We start from the raw sequence: 15,703 nt of genomic DNA, 5'->3' as shown, positions 1-15,703 counted from the left end.
TACTTATTTCTCCCGTTACCATAACTAGATACTATTCTCATTCTAAATTGACCATAATTAGTGCTTGTAAAGTTTCTGCCATCAGAGGTACTATGACGATCAAAATTAGAGCTTTCAAATGTCTGACATTTAGAATTCAAGAAATAGGTTCTAGCAATATTTGTTTTATTCCCTTGCCTGTTTGCCTGTGAGCCAATGCCACAGATGTTAGAAAATTGAGACAAGATATTATGTGTGTAGTAAATCTGAGAAGGTTGATGTGATATTGGATGGTATTTGGATGTGATTTAGTGAGAGTGTGTACGATGTCTGTATATGAGTAAGACTATAATGTGTGATGTCCAAATAAATACTAATTTGCATTGTTGAGTGTCTGTGTGTAACATGTAATGTGTATAGCCTTAATATTCATGATAATTGTAATCCATATCGTATCATATCGTATCACCCCGTTATAGTTGCATCATAATTACCTTTAACATCATTGACAGACACATCCCAGCATTTCCATAGCAATTGATGTTTCACATGATCATGAAAGACACCTTGCATTACTCTAGAGACGGCTTCACTACATTACAAATGTATTCTGTACAATATGTTATTATTCCCCAATGCCCCTATTCTGATATCTTCCCCTTGCTTGTTGTAAATATATAAAAGCTTATAGACAAATACATAAAGAGACAAACAATAAACACATTAAATTATAAAACAGTTCTCAACAATAGAGGGAGAGAAGAGAAGAGAAAAGAAAAGAGAGAAAGAGAGTGAGAGAAGATAGCTATATCAGGTGTGTGTATGTATAAGTTTGTATGTTTAAGCGAGCATGTAATCGAGTACGTGAGCATGTAATCGAGTACTACCGATCCCTGGGTGACCAGAGGAGGGGGACGTGTTAGCCCATCAAATTATCCTGTCTCTAACCTCCAGTGGAACGTGCACCAGTCCCGCTGGACACTGTGGTGGAGTAGGCTCAACATGCGATGCTCGCTTGATGCGTCCACCTCCCACCTCACAGGTGCCACTAGACAAGAAGCCGGGAGGATAGGCACAGGATCGATGGCCCGCTCCTCCGTATCATATAGTCGGGACAGTGCGTCTGCCTTAGTGTTCTGGGAGCCTGGTCTATAGGAGATGGTAAACCTAAATCGGGTGAAAAACATGGCCCACCTTGCCTGACGAGGGTTCAGTCTCCTTGCTGCCCGAATGTACTCTAGATTACGGTGGTCAGTCCAGATGAGAAAAGGGTGTTGACGCTCAAGCTAATGTCTCCACAACTTCAGGGCCCTGACAACAGCCAGCAGCTCCCGATCCCCCACGTCATAGTTTCGCTCCGCGGGCTGAGCTTCTGAGAAAAGAAAGCACAGGGGCGGAGCTTCGATGGAGTACCCAAGTTCTGGGAGAGCACGGCTCCAACCCCAGCCTCGGATGCGTCCACCTCCAATATGAAAGCCAAAGAGGGGTTTGGATGCGCCAGCACGGGAGCCGAGGTAAAAAGAGCCTTCAGGCGACCAAAAGCCCTGTCCGCCTCTGCCGACCATCCCAGACGCATCGCCCCCCCCTTCAGCAGTGACATAATGGGAGTAGCCACCTGCCCAAAACCCCAGATAAACCGGTAGTAATTGGCAAACCCTAAGAACCGCTGCACCTCCTTTACCGTGGTTGGAGTCGGCCAATTACGAACAGCTGCAATGCGGTCACACTCCATCACTAGATGTGGTACTAAACGCTGTCTTCCACTCATCTCCCTTCCGGATACGCACCAAATTATATGCACTCCTGAGATCCAGTTTCAATCGCCGTGGCAATGAGAGGTAGCGGGTAACTATACCCCACAGTGATGGAATTTAGACCTATATAGTCAACGCAGCCCTCCCTCCTTCTTCTTCACAAAAAATAAACTTGAGGAGGCAGGTGAGATGGAGGGCCGAATGTACCCCTGCCCCAGAGATTCAAATATGTATGTCTCCATACCCACCGTCTCCTCATGGGACAGGGGATACACGTGACCCCTGGGAAGTGCAGCGCCTACCAGGAGATTTATCGCACAATCCCCTCGTCGATGTCTGTTGCCACGAAATCCTGGGGTTGTGACGGGCACATCAGGGGATCCCCAGCACCACTAATTGTTAAGGGAATTTTTTATCAACGATGACTAATTATGTATACATTTCAATCAGGACTGACTAATCAGAATACTATTATGTTACTGTATATGTACTAATCAGAATACTATTATGTTACTGTATATGTATGAATTTTCTTTTTAATCCTAGTACTGAATATAATGTGTGTAAATATAATCAAGAATTAGAACAATGACTGTCTGTTCCTTGGTAGAAATGAATGAACTATATCGCCAGTCTGGATAGAAGGCTTATCTTCACAAGCATGACCTTGGCTCGGTCGTATATTATCTTAATAGGGAGAGACGATGTGAGAACCATACAGCCTTTGTACTTGAACGGAGATGGCACGGGTTGGTACTGAAACCAATGACGTCATTTTAAGTTTATAACCTGTGGTAAAACGTGTAAGGAGCAGTACTCACGAGAATAAACGCAGCTGGTTGATTTCAAAGGCTGGTCTCTGTCCATTTTATACCAATAAGGGTCTTACAACCTCTTATGAATTGACAGAGTGATTAATTTTAATTGGTAACACTAATTTTTTCCTCATGACCCTCCTGCGTGACCATGTCCAGTGGAGCTGTGGCTTCCCTGACTAGCCCTGACCCTAATGGTCGGCTATCTAAGGTGTGCACTGGGAAGGGTTTGTCAAGCTGAACAAGGGGGATCCCTAACCTGTGCGCTAAACCGCGGTCAATAACATTCCCTGCCACGCCTGAATCTACTAGCGCCTTATGCCGGGAAAGAGGGGAAAATTCAGGAAAAACAATCCATACATGCATGTGACCAACAGGTGAGCCTGGTGCCGACTCACCTGAGGTGTCCGAGCAGTGCTCGGCCTGGCGTCGCGACTCCCTGGAGGACCCCCCCAGCACCGGTCAGCAGTGTGCCCTCTGCGACCACAGCTGGCACAGGAAAGGCCCCCTCCTCCGGTCGCCCTCGCTGCAGCACCTCCTAGCTCCATGGGCGTTGGAGTGGTGGAGCTGGGGGATGGAACTGACAGAGCCCGATCTGGACGTCCACGGGTCGCCAGCAAGTTGTCCAACCGAATGGACATGTCGATCAACTGGTCCAAGGAGAGGGCAGTGGCTCTACAGGCCAGCTCCCTACGGACGTCCTCACTCAAACTACACTTATAGTGATCGATCAAGGCCCTGTCGTTCCATTCCGCGCCAGCGGCCAAGGTCCGGAACTCTAGAGCAAAGTCCTGAGCACGCCTCCTCTCCTGTCTCAGATGGAACAGCCGTTCACCTGCCGCTCGACCCTCAGGTGGGTGATCGAACACGGCCGGAAAGCGGCGGGTGAACTCTGGGTAGTGGTCCCTCGCAGAGTCAGGATCGTTCCATACCGCATTGGCCCACTCCAGGGCTTTACCTGAGAGGCAGGAGACGAGGGCGTTCACGCTCTAACCTCGCGAAGTAGCCGGACAAACGGTCGCCAGGTATAGGTCCATCTGGAGTAAGAACCCCTGGCACCCGCCCGTCGTCCCATCGTACTCTCCTTCATTGCCCAGGCAATGAAGGAGAGGGTAGTGGTACTGGTTGGGGTGTGGGAAGGCCACCTCTCTCCCATCTCTCCATCGTCACCATCACCTGATCCATGGCGGTCCTCAGCAGCAGGTGTAACACTGCCGTGTCGTGTTGAACTCGCAACTCCGCGGACCCTGGGAGTGCGTCTGCTCCTGCTGATTCCATAGTGGTGCGAGATTCTGTGATGATGTGCGTCTCGGTGAGAGGTGTAGAAGTCAGGCGCAGGACAGCAGGGAATTTTGAGAAGTGTGTTTAATCATAAAGTCCACCAATACAAAAATGGCACAGACGAAAATCCCAAAACTACCGAACTTCCCAAAGCTCCCTTCCCCTGCTTTTGATCAACTCGTTTTGTTGTTAGTGTTCAAATTTTGCGATGTCCCTCGGTCTTGTCGCTCTGAGCTCCAAGTCTGTGTACTCGGTGGAAAGCCACCTTGTTTACAGTCTCTATAGGAAGTTTCAAGGCAGATTGCATGAATTCTTTGATCGCGCCATCTGGATTATTGGATGCATCCTCAGGAATCACACAAAAAAATATGATTTTCACGCATGCTACGACCTGTATGTCTAGTAGCGACTCCATCACCCTGTTTTCTCTGAGTAGACAATCCATGTTGGAATCATGGATTTTTATCTTGGCTGTGAGTGCCTTGTTTTCTCCTTGGAGCTTGAGAATTTCACTCTGGCTAAACTCCAAAGACCCCCTCAGCCCTGCTTCCTCCTCACACAACTTTTCCAGTGTTGCATGGATTCCAGCCAGAGCACTAGCCTCTAATTCAATGGTAAGTAAATCGCCGTGTCTGAAGAATTAATCTGTTTTTCTCTTTTTATGTCGGGTTGAAGTTCTTTTGTGAGGTAGTCGGATCTTTCCATGATGGAGTATGTTACACCTCCATAGCGTAAAGCTGTCACGCCCTGACCATAGAGAGCCCTTGTTTCTCTATGGTGTAGTACGTGACTAGGGGGTATTCTAGTTTATCATTTCTATGTTGTGTTCTAGTTTATATTTTCTATGTTGGTGTTTTTGTATGATTCCCAATTAGAGGCAGCTGGTAATTGTTGTCTCTAATTGGGGATCACATTTAAGTAGCTATTTTTCCCACCTGTGTTTGTGGGATATTGTTTTGTGTTTGTGCACCACGTAGTCACGTTTCATTGTTCGTTTATTGGTTTATTGTGTTTTGCTTTAAGTTTCACTTTGAAATAAATATGTGGAACTCAACATCCGCTGCGCCTTGGTCCCATTCTTACGACAACCGCAACAAAAGCTGTTGGTACTCGTCAATTTCCCTCAGGATCTCCTTAGTATCCAGGTTGGCTCTATACTGCAACCAGTTGTTTTACGAAAAGATAACAATGAGTCTTTCCTACTACGTCGACAGGTGTCTGTAGTACAGCCAGCTAGCACTCGCAGCATCCACACAAAAAAATGGAACACAAACTTGCAGTCCCAGCCATAAAGGCTAACCGCTTCGTTGAATCCTTAGCAACAATACTTTAGTTCTGATTTAAAATCGATTTAATTATATATATTTTAATATAAACAACAAACCGAGTGTAGACAGTACAATGTTCTGTTGCGTGCTATGATTGAGTACTTCAATTGTCAGCTTCACCATCTTCATCTTCTGTTCCTCCAGTTGAGTCTCTGTGGCATTTGACCTCATGGTCAGGGCCTCCAGTTCATCTTATTGAGCTTTAGAAAGCAGCCATAGTGAGTGGAAAAAGAAATTGGATGGCTTTGAGGCAGTTTAATAAATGTGGCCCCATGATATATATTTTTTCAGACCACAACATCCTCACCTTTAATCAACCTCTATGTACAATTGAATGACTGTTGGTTATTATGAACAACATACCTTCACTGTCTCTCTTCAGCTCCTCCACCTCAGCTTTCAGCTCAGTCAAATCCACCCCCTGTTCTCCCACCTGGGTCTCAGTGCTGTTGGACCTAGCATTAAGTGCCTCCAGTACCATGCTTTGAGCTGAAATCACTGTCAAAAATGCTGTGCTCGTTATACAGGTAAAGATGATATAATCTCCCCATCAGTTCATGTCTTTAAACATAGTTGATTACCTCTGTTCTCCTTCTTCACCTCCACAGCAGTCTCACTGGCCTTCAGTCTGCCCTGCAAGTGCCTTAGTTCAGCCAAGTTGGCTAAAAATATAATTATTGATTCAGTTTGGGAGGTAACCTTGTACTCTTTGCTGCAGTGTATTGTTCTCTCTTCTTTTACATTACTTTCAGTCACCTTCCTCATTTCATTCACCTGTCTGTCATTGGCTGTTACCTTTTTGCTTCCAAGGTTGTAATTGTACGACAAAGCAATTGCACTTCAAAATATTCCCTCTTATTTTTGGTACCCTGAACTAAATGATACAATTCAGTCAATTTACGAATGGAATGGTGTTTCTCTAAAACAGAATGGACATGAACATGGTAGAGGCAAGATCAAACAACAGATGATAGCCACAATTACAACAGCGATATTGATAATAATATAAATAATACCTGAGTTGTCATTCCTGAGGTCCTCAATGTACTGCTTCCCAGCTTGCAGCTGCATCTGTGCAATGCTCAGTTTAATTTCTAACTTAACCATATTGTTGGTGTGCTCCTGTAGCACTCTCCCACCTGTCTCAAACTTTCCCAGCTCAGAGTGGGTGATGCTCAGCCTCACTGCCTGCTCTACCATCATGCTCCTCTGACTGCACCAAACGCTTACTAGCTCTCAGTCTAGCCTCCATGACCTTCAGTTGTGACCTAGCGGTTGTCAACTCCATTTTGTGCTCCACCGACACAGCCCCTAGTTTCTTCACTACTGCTCTCATCTCTCTCAGCTCAGTCCAGATGTCAGCTTGGTTGGTTGTCTGTTTCTCAGCAGTGGCACCAGCTTCATTTATTTTAGTCTCATCTTCATTGACCTTTATATGTCCCTGTGCTCCACATAGAGAGATCACCAACACCAGCCACACGACAACAGCCCTCATCTTGAGGTCTACTGCAGAGCCATTAACTTTGAAATATGCTGGTAATACCTTTCACCCTCTTCATATACGCATGCTCCAGTTAAACATTCTATTGTATTTTTTTTCTCTCAAGGGTAAAACTGAAGACATATGACCGTGAACATGTTCCTAGAAAAGGCCAGCTGAGTTCAAGTGTGCATGTCTGTGAGAAATATGAAGCTGCTACCCTGGCTCTGGCTCTGACTTAGCTCTGAATGTGTACTTCATATCACATTGTCCCCGTGGGGAAGTTGCAGGTGCATAATTCCCACACAGGAAAAATACAAAACACTGTCATTCAAAGGATAACTATAAGTGAATAACCAGGGTAATTACCTTGTAGAAAGTAGAACAGACAATTAGATGGTACTTACCACTGTTAATTCAGTGGTGTTTGTCCAGTGAAACAAAAAAAGATAGCAAAAACGCTTTACAGATACCTAAATGACCTTACGGTAACCCCATAGAAATTGATTATATTTCTATGGGTAAGTCAATGTAAAATGCTGCTAGGTATTCAACTGGTAGTTACACTGGTATAAGGTCTATGCAGTTTGTTGTCCTTTTTAGTGGTAAATGCAGGTGTCTCTGTCCTTATAATAAAAAGCTGCATCGCAACCTCACTCGAGAGAAGAAGGCTGTACAGCCATCGCACCACTAGAGGTCAGTATCTGCCTTGTCTTTCAGCAGTAAATCTGGGAGGTCTTGTATTGGTAGATTAGTGGAAAATAAACTCATTGTGTTGGATTAACTTTTTCAAATTGCAGTAAGCAAAGACAGCAAAACAGCATCTACAAACCTTCAACAGATAGCAGTGGTGAAAGTATCAATTTTGAACATCTTTAATAAAACATAACAATTCAAAAGTAACTGGCATATCTGGCAGATGCTCCTCAAAAAGTATAAGCCAGCAGACAATGGAACAATATTTCACAGGAGATGAACTGATTTACATATTATTTGGAGAAATCATGGATTTGACAAGATATCCAAACGCATTCCAACTTCCTCATTCTGAGTGCACAGTAATAGCCCCCCTCTCAGTGTTCTTAGGAGGATGAATGAAATATAGGCTACTGTCGTTTGGTAGAGGCTCAGAATTGAAACTGTGATTTATCTTGGAGTGACATATGGTGGGTTGTCTATGTGTGCTGGTGACACTCATACGAGATTATGATTCAGGCTCCTCTTACCAGCCTCTTTTCAGATAACGCTCTCAGAGAATGCTAAGAATGTCGTTTGTAGGATTTCAAGTTTTAAATACCAAATATCAGAGACAGTTGGGGACAACTCATAAATCACTGTTAGAGCTTAAATGTCAGACTCCGAGAGAGATTGAAGGAGAGAGAGGGAGAGAGAGAATGGGATGTTCACTGTTATTATTACCTCATATCTGAACCCGATGAAATGTACAGAATGTGGAGAGGAGAAACACCTTTTCCTCATACCTTAATTTCTATCTACATCTGTTTCTCAGTCTGTGTAAAGCCAGTAGCTATCTTCTAGTCATAGTGGTAGTCTTTCTCTCTCTCTACTCTCTCTATTTCACTCTCTCTCATGCACACACACATACAAACAGGCGTAGCGCAAACACATTTACCTATAAACCATGGACCATAGATTCAACCTGTATATAGCCTGAATGATGGGTATCAGTAACAACCAAGCTGATAACAGGCTCACCTGGACCATTGACCTAGAGGGGCAAATCAGATGAGTTGGGATGGGAGGTTGGAGGGGGGGAACGTTGAATCAATCCAAAGCACTTATCATGATTGGGCTCCATTACAGAGATGACCGTGTGAAAGCCAGTTGCATGGCTAGCTCAATTCCACTCACTTTGCCACTCATCTCCCTTGCTCTTATTCATGGTATTTGCTCCTTTTTCAGAGAGAGAAAGAGATCTATGTGAAATCAATGCATCTATGCCCATTGTGATAAAGGCATTGTACAGGCCCACAAACACTCAGAATAGTGTACACAGGCACACATTCACACCTTGGTTCTGGTGGATCAGTTGGTTTAGGCGTGGTGCTTGCAACATCAGAGGTCAGCGGGTTTGATGCTTGCTGGATGTTGCCTTCGATGCTATCACAGTTCACATTAACATGCTCCCAGACCAACCAGACACTGTTCTGACATATCTCACTGAGTCAAAAGTGCTATTACTTTTCTGTCTAGCAACTCTCGTAAAAACCCTCGGCAGGACGGTGTGTAATTAATAATTCAAGCTTAGATATTACTAATGCGCCAGTAATTCGTTTTAACTATCCCATTCCTCAATAAGAATGACTACAATGAGGAGTACATTATCACGGCAAATTAATAGTTTAATATTAAACCAGCAATAAAGGAACTCATCTAGCCACCTTCTAGAGAAACAGAGGAGCAGGATGAACTCTTAGCTCCTTCATCAACACTCATTTTACAGAGGTAATAGTGAAAGTTGGCAAGTTGACCTTGGTTTGGAATTTCATGAAAAGAGCTTAAAAAACACGACAACGGCTAAGAAAGTTTTAGGTTAGTTTGTTACCAAGTAGCTCTCCAACCTCATGTTACTTTAAAGTCATGCCTAGAATTATTTCACTGTTAATGCAAATTCATTTCCTTTAAGTAAAGCCCAGCAGTTTTGGAACCTATACTCCTTGTAGATATTAGATAGAACTTCACAGCCCAGTCTGCCTTGAGGGAAAACAACCCTTGGTTACGCCATTGGCTCACAGAAAAAAACGTAACATTTTTCAAATGATTTTTTTTTGTCTGCTTATTTTAGTAAATTACAAACCTACATTTAAGAAAAGTATAACATGTATAAAGATTACTTTTCAACATTGCCTTCTCCTGAGCGTTCTCGCTACTTTAGAAAAACATAATATTGTAGGGCTTCCCTCATGCCCCTTTTCATGACAGTGCTAGCCACGTGAGAGAGTGAGGGCTTGCTAGCTATCGACCAGAACATCAAGCTAGCCATGACCAACAACACAAACAAACTTTACTAGTGAGTCGTAGTTACAAGCCCTGAGTGGAGTTACTGACGGACTATACTAAACAAAGTAACTACTACCTGTGATGAAATGTTTTCCAAACACATCGCACTGGGAACAGACATCAGTTCAACATTTAGTTTTGATTTACGTTTGGTTGAGTTGTCAACTAACGTGAATTCAACAAAAAATGTCACCTTGTCATTGGATTTGTATGGAAGCCCAGAAGACCAAGACACATTTTTTTAAATTAGAATCTTAGTAAGTCATTCAAACGAGATAATTGAGATACTAAGTCGTTCAAACGAGATACTAAGTCATTTGAACAACTTATTATCTCTTTTGAATGACTTAATTGTTATTTTGTCTAATTAGGCTGAATTTGTGATGCAGCTTGTCAGACTGTGTAATGATTACTGCAGCCATTCATTCACTGATTCCATCCATTGATATGATTATTCATTGACCGTTCTTTGATAGGCTAAAGCAGGGTTGATTTTGAATGTCACTGCTCAGTCACAGGCTCTGGGCATGCATGCTCTGCCAACCTGGACTCAGGGGTAGATGTAACATAGTAAACAGAAATCTGGGACACTCCAATTAGTATGATATGTTACTTTTCGTATGGTGTGTATTAATTTGTAGATCGCCATCATCCATTTTGTATGATACACTACAATACAAAAGTATGTGGACAACTGCTCGTTGAACATCTCATTCCCAAACCATGGGCATTAAAATAGAGTTGGTCCCCCCTTTGCTGCTATAACAGCCTCCACTCTTCTGAGAAAGCTTTCCACTAGATGTTGGAACATTGCCGCAGGGACTTGCTTCCATTCAGCCACGAGCATTAGTGAGGTCAGACATTGATGTGGTGCGATTAGGCCTGGCTCGCAGTCAGAGTTTTGATTCATCCAAAGGTGTTCGTTGGGGTTGAGGTCAGGGCTGTGTGCAGGCCAGTCAAGTTCATTCAAATTGATCTAAAAAAAAACATTTCTGTATGGACCTCGCTTTGTGCATGGGGGCATTGTCATGCTGAAACAGGAAAGGGCCTTCTCCAAACTGTTGCCACAAAGTCCAAACTGTTGCCACTTTACAGTTGGCACTATGCATTCGGGCAGGTAGTGTTCTCCTGGCATCCGCCAAACCCAGAATTGTCCGTCGGCTGTCAGATGGTTAAGCGCGATTCATCACTCCAGAGAACGCGTTTCCACTGCTCCAGAGTCTGTGTAGTTTGCAAGCCCTGCCACACCCGACAAGTGCCAGAGCCAGTGTAGTAGAATTCAATCTTAGTTCTGTATTGACCCTTTGCCTGTTTGATGGTTAGTCGGAGGGTGTTCGGGATTTCTTATAATTGTGCGGATTAGTGTCCCGCTGCTTGAAAGAGGCAGCTCTAGCCTACACTGTCAGTGCAGGCTGTACGTTGGCTGTGTGTTCTAATCTAAGGTCTGCTAGACCGAAAGCGTAGCAAATAAACTGAAACTGGCATCAATTGTACATGTGCACAAGTATCTTTCTTTGTATTGTACAGGGTGTACCAAAACCACGTTTGATCAAATTGCTGAGAATTAACAAAGCAAATGTTAATTTGCTTCGGGCTACTGTGGGTGGGGTAAGCTAAATCATTACAAACAAATATGTCTAATTAAGAGAACAGTCATAAAGGAAACAAACAATTCTAGGCAGAGCATGCCCAGAGCTTTCGGCTGAGCAGTACCAGATTTTTAAAAAATCTTCTCAAATGATGCTCTGTTCCCTAGATCCACACTCGCCCATTGACATGCGCTGGCATTCAAAATCAGCCTTGCTTTAGGCTATCAATCATATCAATGGATGGCGTCGGTGAAGGAATGGCTGCAGCAATCATTACACGGTCTGTCAAGCTACATAACAAATTAGGCCTAATTAAACAATTCAATCAGGAATATCTTTTTCGATAAGTAATTCAAAAGAGATACTAAATTGTTAAAAATAGATACTAAGTCGTTAAAACGAGAATTCCGAGAGTCTATGTTTCTTTTTTTGTTGTTGCCTTGGGATTCAGGGCTTCCGTGGATTTAAGTTCAAAAGTTGTGTTAAAAAAATACTAAATTCCCTTACGTTGAGGACGTTTTGTAAATCCAAACAGTTTTCCATGCTGATTCAACGTCATCACATATACATTTTTTGGGGGAAATGACATGGAAACGATGTTGATTAAACCAGTTTTCGCCCAGTGGGATTGTTATGTGTACTTGGACACTGGGTCCCCACAATTTCCCACTCTTCAATGCCGAATAGCCTGAAGCCACAGAGCTCTCCTCACAGGCTCTATTTTCTTACATGGGAACATTGCAAACTGTAAATTGGGATGGGCGTGGTCTAGGGAAATTCCTTCTTATGATGTGAATAGCGACTGGGAGTGTAGGAACTCATATCATTCCCCATCCAACCTACAGCAAGCTATCTTTTATAATGTTATATATTTCTATCACTGGTGAATCATCACCCATGTTTATTAAGAAGAAACATTTTCCAAGGTTTTCCACCATAGAATCCATGTCTTTGAAAAGATAATTATGACGGTTTTAAATAGCTTTCAGACCTTTATTAAAAAGAATAAAACATCTATGTTGTTGCAATCTATTCAAACTTATTTTTGCATGGTGAAAACCAGACTTCAAATTTGACTGAGGGTGTTTGTTGACTTTGTGGCTGACTTTATAACTGTGGGAGTGGGTAGATCCAATCGTCTGCAATGACCCTGCTCCTGCTTTCATGAGTCTGGACCATTATTATGTTTGAGGGTTCGAGGCTATCCTTTTTAGTCAGAACACATTTCCATGTCTTTAAAAGCTGCTTTGTGCCAGTCTGGTGTCTTTTTAAAGGCTACATCGTTCTCCTTGATTCTTCCTTGTATTGCTCTTTGAATCAGGCTTTCTTTCTCACTCCTCTTTCCTACTCAGTAGGTGGCTTTAAACAGGACCATCATACTCATTTTTGCCATGCAATTTAATTGAACATTGATTTACCAAACGAGGGGGTTTATAAATAAGATCCTATGAAGCTATTCAAAGGCTGGGGAATTTATAGGCATTACACTGGACACCTATAGAGGGAATTTTCAGATCGGCCAGTGGGAAACTGGGCTCTTAGAGAGGGGATTATGTGATAGCGTTTATACGACTACACTATACAGTACTTATGCAGTACTTATACACAGCAGTCTGTGGGGGTTGGTTTGACGATATAGGATCAGCCTTATGAAGCACCCAGGATCAGGTAATGATTCCCACGTGAAATAACCAATGGATGAGTTGCCAAGTGAGATGGGGGTAGCAGGAAACCTTTGGCCTTTGTCCAAATACCCATACTTGTGTCTTAAATAGTAGGCCGTTTGAGTATGTGAAAAAATACATTGTCGGGCAATGTTTATGATGAGTATTTCTGTAAATTGATGTGGCTCTCTACAAAATCACTGGATGTTTTGGAACTACTGAACATAACGCGGCAATGTATACTGAGATTTGTTTGTATAAATATGAACTTTATCGAACAAAACATTGTGTAACATGAAGTCCTATGAGTGTCATCTGATGAAGATCATCAAAGGTTAGTGATTAATTGTATCTCTATATCTGCTTTTTGTGACTCCTCTCTTTGGCTGGAAAAATGGCTATGTTTTTCTGTGACTTAATCATATGGTGTGCTTTCGCTGTAAAGCCTTTTGAAATCGGATACTGTGGTGGGATTAACAACAAGTTTATCTTTAAAATGTTTGTTTTTAAAAAGTTTCTTCTCTTCTATGTTTGAGGAATTTTATTTGGCGCCCTGCACTTTCACTGGCTGTTGTCAAATCAATCCCGTTGACGGGATTTCTGCCGTAAGAAGTTTCTTTTAGCTTTTATTTCTTTCATCACATTCCCAGTTGGTCAGATGTTTACATACACTCAATTAGTATTTGGTAACATTGCCTTTAAATTATTTAATTTGGGTCAAACGTTTCTGGTAGACTTCCACAAGCTTCCCACAATAAGTTGGGTGAATTTTAGCCCATTCCACCTGACAGAGCTGGTGTAACTGAGTCAGGTTTTGTAGGCTTCCTTACTCGCTTTCTTTTTGAGCGGCATTTCAGGTCATTTTGATATAGGACTCGTTTTACTGTGGATGTACATACTTTTTACCTGTTTCCTCCAGCATCTTCACAAGGTCCTTTGCTGTTGTTCTGGGATTGATTTGCACTTTTTGCACCAAAGTACGTTCATTTCTAGGAGACAGAACGCGTCTCCTTCCTGAGCGTCATCCCATGGTGTTTAAGATTGTGTACTATTGTTTGTACAGATGAACATGGTGCCTTCAGGCGTTTGGAAATTGCTCCCAAGGATGAACCAGACTTGTGGAGTACAATTTTTTTTCTGAAATCTTGGCTGATTTCTTTTGATTTTCCCATAATGTCAAGCAAAGAGGCACTGAGTTTGAAGGTAGGCTTTGAAATACATCCACAGGTACACCTCCAATTGACTTAAATGATGTCAATCAGCCTAACAGAAGCTTCTAAAGCCATGACATAATTTACGGGAATTGTCTTAGCTGTTTAAAGGCACAGTTAACTTAGTGTATGTAATCTTCAGACCCACTGGAATTGTGATACAGTAAATTATAAGTGAAATAATCTCTGTAAACAATTGTTGGAAAAATTACTTGTGTCATGCACAAAGTAGATGTCCTAACCGACTTGCCAAAACTATAGTTTGTTAACAAGAAATTTGTGGAGTGGTTGAAAAACAAGTTTTAATGACTCCAACCTAAGTGTATGTAAACTTCCAACTTCAACTGTATATACAGTACCAGTCAAAAGTTTGGACACACCTACTCGTTCAAGGATTTTCCTTTATTTTACTCTTTTTACATTATATAATAATAGTGAAGACCTCACAACACATCAAAACAACACATATGGAATCAGGTAGTAAGCAAAAAAGTATTAAACAAATCAAAATATATTTTATATTTGAGAATCTTCAAAGTAACCACCCTTTGCCTTGATGACAGCTTGATGACAACCAGCTTCATAAGGTAGTCACCTGGATTTTGTTTCAATTAACAGATGTGCCTTCTTCAAAGTTCATTTGTGGAATTGTTTTCCTTCTTAGTTAATGCATTTGAGCCAATCAGTTGTGTTGTGACAAGGTAGGGGTGGTACACAGAAGATAGCCCTGATTGGTAAAAGGCCAAATCCATATTATGGATTCATTTCAGGCAGAACATTTCAAGAACCTTTAAAGTTTCTTCAAGTGCAGTTGCAAAAACTATCAAGCGCTATGATAAAACTGGCTCTCATGAGGACCGCCACAGGAATGGAAGACCCAGAGTTACCTCTGCTGCAGAAGATAAGTTCATTAGAGTTATCAGCCTCAGAAATTGAAGCCCAAATAAATGCTTCACATATTTCAAGTAACATACACATCTTAACATCAACTGTTCAGAGGAGACTGTATGAATCAGGCCTTCATGGTCGATTGCTGCAAAGAAACTACTTCTAAAGGACACCAATAATAAGAAGAGACTTGCTTGGGCCAAGAAACACGAGCAATGGAAATTATAGCAGTGGAAATCTGTCCTTTGGTGTGATGAGTCCAAATTTGAGATTTTTGGTTCCAACCACCGTGTCTTTGTGAGAAGCAGAGTAGGTAAACGGATGATCTCCGCATGTGTGGTTCCCACCGTGAAGCATGGATGAGGAGGTGTGATGGTGTCGGGGTGCTTTGCCGGTGACACTGTCAGTGATTTATTTAGAATTCAAGGCACACTTAACCAGCATGGCTAACACAGCATTCTGCAGCAATATGCCATCCCATTTGGTTTGCGCTTAGTGGAACAATAATTTGTTTTTCAACAGGACAATGACCCAGCACACCTCCATGTGTGAACCATTTCATGAAACTAGCCGTTTGTCGCGGGTCACTACTTCACAGGAGAGCCGTTTAAACCTTTTTTTAATCAAAATGCGTTTTTTTGACAGAAATGCCTTGTCGAACATGTGAACTTTCATGTGCCTTAATAAAAAACG

This window comes from Oncorhynchus mykiss, chromosome 10 (genome assembly GCF_057628025.1).
Source record: "Oncorhynchus mykiss isolate SJ-2025 chromosome 10, ASM5762802v1, whole genome shotgun sequence".
In the NCBI taxonomy this organism is placed as follows: domain Eukaryota; kingdom Metazoa; phylum Chordata; class Actinopteri; order Salmoniformes; family Salmonidae; genus Oncorhynchus; species Oncorhynchus mykiss.
Note: the sequence above shows the minus strand (reverse complement) of the source record.